The sequence below is a fragment of the Macaca fascicularis genome, chromosome 17 (genome assembly GCF_037993035.2).
Source record: "Macaca fascicularis isolate 582-1 chromosome 17, T2T-MFA8v1.1".
Lineage (NCBI taxonomy): Eukaryota > Metazoa > Chordata > Mammalia > Primates > Cercopithecidae > Macaca > Macaca fascicularis.
In genome coordinates, this window is record NC_088391.1 from 86,342,039 (window position 1) to 86,348,971 (window position 6,933).

Sequence of the window (6,933 nt, forward strand, 5' to 3'; positions counted from 1 at the left end):
TCTAAAACGAATGCCCTCCCTGTTTTCAGGGCTGAAACCACCTTTGTTAAGACCAACAAGAGGTCCTAAAATAAGTGTGGTTTCTGTAAGCCCTTACTGCTCAGGAGTCATGGCCAGAGGTCACACAATAGGTGGACTTTTTATAATCCCTTGCTGTTTCAGGGTCATGTGGCCAGAGGTCACACGATTGGTGACCTTCCCAATTTCTCCTATAAATAACATCACTATTGTAGAACCTAAGATTGGGTTTTTGTGAGATGTTTTTCAGACTGACCCCACCTAGACTTGAGTCATGACTCAGCTGATGCTGTGGTCCCACCCAGAGGTAGACTCAACACATGAGGACCCTTTCCTACATCCCTACAATTTCATCCCCAACCAATGAGCAGCACCCGTTCCCTAGCCCCCTGACCACTAAATTGTCTGTAAGAACTTCTAGGCTGGGTGAGGTGGCTCATGCCTGTAATCCCAGCACTTTGGGAGGCCGAGGCAGGTGGATCACTTGCGGTCAGGAGTTTGAGATCAGCCTGGCCAACATGGCAAAACCCCGTCTCTACTAAAAGTATAAAAATCAGCTGGGTGTGGTGACACATGGCCTGTGATCTCAGCTACTCGAGAGGCTGAGACAGGAGAATTGCTTGAACTCGGGAGGCAGAGGTTGCAGTGAGCCAAGATGGCACCACTACACTCCAGCCTGGGTGACAGAGCGAGACTCCATCTTAAAAAAAAAAAAAAAAAGAACCCCTAACACCTGAACCTTTGGTGGGGGCTGCGGGGGAGGAGAGACAGATTTGAGTGACAACTCTAGTTCTCACATGTGTGCTGTCATGTCAATTAAACTCTTTACTGCAATGCCTCATTCTCAGTGGGTTGATTCTGTCTGTGCAGTGGGCAGGAAGAACTCATCAGGTGCTTACATCTCTGTAGGAAAAAGATGGTCATAAATGGGTGAGTAGGATACATTCCCCAAAGTCAGGAACAGCCCTTGGTGAGGTTTGTAGGAGTCTCTTCTCTCCATTCTCGGTGTGGGAGGCATTTTGCTGCAGCTACTAGCAATGTCTTTGGCACATTCCCATGTGATCTTTACATCAAGTTCTTATTTTTCTTCTTTTTAGAAATATATTTTATTGGTCAGGCGTGGTGGCTCACACCTTTAATCTCAGCACATTGGGAGACTGAGGCGGGTGGATCACCTGAGGTCAGGAGTTCAAGACCAGCCTGGCCAAAATGCTAAAACCCCATCTCTACTAAAAATACAAAAAATTAACCAGGCATTGTGGTAGGCGCCGGTAATCCCAGCTACTCGGGAGGCTGAGGCAGGAGAATCACTTGAACCAGGAGGCAGAGGTTGCAGTGAGCCAAGATTGCATCATTACACTCCAGCCTGGGTGACAAGAGTGAGACTCCATGTCTATGAATTTGATTACTCTTAGGTACCTCATGTGAGTAGAATTATCCAGTATTTGTCCTTTTGTGACTGGCTTATTTCACTTAATATAATGTCATCGAGGTTCATCCATGTTGTAGTATGAGCCTCTGTTGCTTTTTTGGAATTGCAGTAAAGAACACAATATAAATTTATCTTCCTAACAATTTTAAGGTTCAGTATTGTTAACTATAAACACGTTGTTGTAAAACAGATCTCTAGAACTTCCTCATCTTGCATGATTGAAACTCTATGCCCATTGAACAACTTCCCATTTTCTTCTCCCTCTGGCCCCTGGAAACCACCACTCTACTATATATGTGTGTGTGTGTGTGTGTCTGTGTGTGTGTATATATATATATTTGTGTGTATATATATAAAATATTTATTCCAGTCTAGGTTCACAATTTTTTTTTTAAAAATGTTTTATTTCGTTGTCTTTATTTAATAGAGATGGGATCTTGCTATGTTTCCCGGACTGGTCTTAAACTCCTGGGTTCAAGAGATCCTCCTTCCTCAGTGTCTCAAATTGTTGGGATTACAGGCATGAGCCACCACGTCTGGCGTAAGTCAAGTTCTGAATTAATTTGATCTCCTTCCCTAGGGAGCTCTGCTGCGTGGATTTTTCTGTGTAAGCTGATGTCTTCAAGAGATGTTCCTGTACCCTGCCAAACTCTCCCACAGCCAACTTGGGCAAAGGCCAAAGGAGGTCTTCAATTAATTCCATTCTTTCTGTGTTCTGGATTTATTGTAGAAATCAAGATGTCGTTTCCACATTGAAATTGGAAGCTCTGTTATTATGAATGAAAACAGAAATAACTTGTTAACAACACCAGTTCTTAATTGCCTGTTGTTTAGTTTGGCAAGCTTTCCTGCAAGAGAAGAAAAAAGATGTCTGCACAAAAAAAAGACGGGGTGGGGGTGGGGGCGGGGGGAAGCTAGCACTCATGGAATCTAGAGGGTCTTCTGGCTCTAAACTGAATGAGCTCAAGGCAAGGAATCAGCAGACATGGAAAGTGATGGAGATGGGCAGACTGTGGTGCCTATACCTTGTTTCTTCCTGCTATTTTGTATTTTCTCTGCCATCTATAAATCATTTCTAGGCTTTCTGGAGAGCCTCCACAGTTTTGTTTTGTTTTGTTTCCTTTAAAAAAATTATAGGAAAACAAACATAATACAATTTTTCATTTTAACCATTTTAAGCTTATGTTTCAGTGGCATTAAGCAAATCCATAGTGTTATGCAACCACCACTGCATCCCTCTCCAGAACCTTTTCATCTTCCCAAACTGCAACTATGTACCTGTTAACTCCCCATTCCCCCTTCCCTGCATAAATAACTCCCCATCATCCCTTTTTCCTAGTCCCAAGTAACCGCTCTTCTACTTTCTGTCTCTATGAATTTGATTACTCTTAGGTACCTCATGTGAGTAGAATTATCCAGTATTTGTCCTTTTGTGACTGGCTTATTTCACTTAACGTAATGTCATCAAGGTTCATCCATGTTGTAGTATGAGCCTCTGTTGCTTTTTTGGAATTGCAGTAAAGAACACAATATAAATTTATCTTCTTAACAATTTTAAGTGTTCAGTATTGTTAACTATAAACACATTGTTGTAAAACAGATCTCTAGAACTTCCTCATCTTGCATGATTGAAACTCTATGCCCATTGAACAACTTCCCTTTTTCCTGGCTCTCTGGCCCCTGGAAACCACCACTCTACTTTTCTGAGTTTAATTACTTTATACATCTCATGTGAATGGCTTTATGCAGCACTTATGTTTTGTGATTGGCTTTTTTCATTTAATGCCTTGAAGCTTCATCCGTGTTGTAGCTTATGAAAGGATTTCTTTCTTTTTCAAAGCTGAATATTATTCCATTGTATGGACATACCACATTTTCATTATCCATTCAACCATTAATGCACATTTGAGTTGCTTCCACTTCTTGGCTATTGTGAATGCTGTTGCAATGAACATGGGTATGCAAATATCTTTTTGAGATCCTGTTGTCGAAATATATTCAGAGGTAGAATTGCTGGATTGTGGGGTAATTCTATGTTTAACTTTTTGAGGAACCTCTGTATTGTTTTCCATAGTGGCTGCATCATTTTTCATTCCCACCAACAGTGCTCAAGGGCTTCAATTTCTCCACATTCTTGCCAACACTTGGTATTTTCCATGCTTTTGAAAATGGCCATCCTAATGGACATGAGGTGATGTCTCATTGTGGTTTTAGTTTGCATTTGATTAGTGCTGTTGAGCATCTTCTCATGGGCTTGTGGCCATTTGTATATTCTCCATAAATTTTTCTCTCACCCCACCCCTGACTTTTTCTGAGCTTTTTCCTTTTTCCACAGTCATACATCCATGCTAACAACAGATGAATCTGTTACTGTATTTGTTCTTATCAAGAGGAGGAAGCAAGATAACTGAAAATAACAAGATATAGTTGAGAGATGAGCTAGAAAAAGAAAGCAGGTAGGAAAAATTAGAAAGTGCACAGTGGCCGGGCGTGGTGGCTCAAGCCTGTAATCCCAGCACTTTGGGAGGCCGAGCCGGGCGGATCACAAGGTCAGGAGATCGAGACCATCCTGGCTAACCTGGTGAAACCCCGTCTCTACTAAAAAATACAAAAAAAAAAAAAAAAAAAAAAACTAGCTGGGTGAAGTGGCGGGGGCCTGTAGTCCCAGCTACTCGGGAGGCTGAGGCAGGAGAATGGCATAAACCCGGGAGGTGGAGCTTGCAGTGAGCTGAGATCCGGCCACTGCACTCCAGCCTGGGCGACAGAGTGAGACTCTCTGTCTCAAAAAAAAAAAAAAGGAAGTGCACAGTGGAGGGGCAGAAATGGGAGGGAGGGAGCAGCAAAGCAGAACTGGGGGTGAGAGGAAAGGACACTGCCACCACGTCCCCAGAAAATTCTGAGTCAGAGGTCTTCCTGATCACCTGCCTTACCTCCAAGCAATCTGCAGAGCAGAATTCCCATCCCTTGGTGCCATCATGACTCTGGAAAAATCTTCTGAGAAACGGGGCTACAAATAAGTCAGGATTCATATCCTGGTGTCTCTTAGGACAAACAAGTGTCGTCCCCAAACTGCCTCATTCATCCTCTGATGTGATCCATGCTGGAGTGGGGTTTTAGTAGAGATGGGGTTTTGCCGTGTTGGCTGGTTTCGAACGCCTGACTTCAAGTGATTTGCCTGCCTCAGCCTTCCAAACTGCTGGGATTACAGGCATGAGCCATTGTGCCTGGCCTGAGACTGGATAACTTATAAAGAAAAGTTGAATTGACTCACTGTTCTGCAGGCTGTACAGGAAGCATGATGCTGCTATCTGCTTATCTTCCTGGGATGCCTCAGGAAAAACAGTCCTGGTGGAAGGCAAAGTGGAAGGCAGCCAGTCACATGGCCAGAGCAGGAGCAAGAGAGCAAGGTGAGAGCTACACACATTTAAACGACCAGATCGGCCCGGCGCGGTGGCTCAAGCCTGTAATCCCAGCACTTTGGGAGGCCGAGACGGGCAGATCACGAAGTCAGGAGATCGAGACCATCCTGGCTAACACGGTGAAACCCCGTCTCTACTAAAAAATACAAAAAAAAAAAAAAAAAAAAAAAATAGCCGGCGAAGTGGCGGGCGCCTATAGCCCCGGCTACTCGGGAGGCTGAGTCAGGAGAATGGCGTAAACCGGAGAGGCAGAGCTGAGATCTGGCCACTGCACCCCAGCCTGGGCGACAGAGCGAGACTCCATCTCAAAAACAAACAAACAAACAAAAAAAGACCATCTCTACCAAAAATACAAAAAATTAGCTGGGCATGGTGGCGGGCGCCTGTAGTCCCAGCTACTCGGAGGCTGACGCAGGAGAATGGCGTGAACCCGGGAAGCGGAGCTTGCAGTGGGCCGACATCGTGCCACTGCACTCCAGGCTGGGCGACGGAGCGAGACTCCGTCTCAAAAAAAAAAAAAAAAAAAAAAAAAGAAAAAAAGAAAAAAAGAAAAGAGGCTCAATTGGCTTATGGTTCTGCAGGCTGTGCAGGAAGCCTTATACTGGCATCTGCTTCCGGGGAGGCTCCAGGAAGCTTCCAATCATGTTGGAAGGTGAAGGGGAAGCAAGCGCCTCATATGGCCAAAGCAGGAGCAAAAGGAGAGAAGGGAGATGCCACACACTTTTAAACAACCAGGTCTCACGAGAACTCACGATCGCCAGGACAGCACCAAGGGGATGGCGCTAAACCATTCATGAGAAACCCACCCCTCCCCCCGCGATCCATCCAATCACCTCCCACCAGGCCCCACCTCCAACGCCGGGGATTACAAGTCGACATGAGATCCGGGCTGGGTCGCATATCCAAACCGTATCACCACTCCTTTCCCAACAAATGGTCTGCCCTTAGCCAGTCCCTCTGCCTTTCTCAGTAAGAAAGTGGGAACTGAAGTGCCTGAGTGGCAGAGCTGGGATTGGAAAGCAACGTAGTGGACCCCGGAGTCAACATTCCGTTTTTGGGGATGGGGGTTGGAGGAGTTGGGAGCTCTTACTATATTGCCCAGGCTGGTCTCCAATTCCTATAGGCTCAAGCGATCCTCCCGAGTGCGGAGATTACAGGTGTGCGCCACGGCGCCCGGCTCCAAAGTCAACATTCTTAACTTCTGCCTTACGCTCTCTCCACGTTCTTAGCTTTCATCCACTTTCTCTGGCTCATCTGTCCATTTCTCTTCTCAGGGTCACTCAACACCTCCGCCAGACCTTTCCCGGACAGACCCAAGCCGGCAGAGCAGCCGCTCGCCCCAGAGCCGTGGTGTCTTCCTGGTGTGTGGGTGCCACCGCGTGGCAAAACAGGGCAACTGTAGGAATCGACTTTCCATCACTTTGGAGCTCATCAGTGCTTTTCTTTTAGGTGACAACAGAGTTTCCAGCAGGTTTTTCCTTTCTTTTCTTCAAGTAAGGTAACATTAGTTCACATCTGCTCAAAATAATTTATGTTCCTTTTCCAACAGACTCATATGGCAGGAACAAGAAGTGCACATGCCAAAAGAAAGGCAGAGGGCTGCGGGAGCAAGATGGGTTGTAAGGGGCATGATGACTAATGCAATCCTGGCACCTCTTCTTCCAGCATTATAAGGACACAGTAGAATAATCGTGCATGAGTTATGTGACAGTAGCACCTTTCAAAAATATATAGCATTGTGGAAACAGAACCCTCCGAATATATATTCCTCACTGCAATAAATGTCTATGTAAAAGTAATATCTAAATCTGGTTATGTATCTGCTAGCCCTTACTTGTACATCTGATACTGTTCCACAATTCCTTTGCAGAAGCTGTGGCTGACTTTCCCACCTGGGGTGATTTAGGACAATATTAAGGTGCTTTGTTCTCCCTGTAAGGAAGCAAGTTAGATAATGTACACAACTAAAAGGATACATTCAGTATAGTTAATAAGTAAATTGGTGATCTGTAAGCCATATTAACATAAATAGAATAAACAGTATAATGGAACAAACAGCAATGT

General features: G+C 44.9%; 1 long non-coding RNA gene across 1 annotated transcript; it reads right to left on the minus strand.

Annotated features, from left to right (window-relative positions):
* Positions 1–1,833: 1,833 nt before the first annotated feature.
* On the minus strand, positions 1,834–6,210 carry LOC123569836 (uncharacterized). The gene is made up of 3 exons (XR_006693653.2): positions 5,960–6,210; positions 4,722–4,795; positions 1,834–2,217 (listed from the first exon to the last, which is right to left on the minus strand). It is a non-coding gene; the product is annotated as an uncharacterized lncRNA (long non-coding RNA).
* Positions 6,211–6,933: the final 723 nt, after the last annotated feature.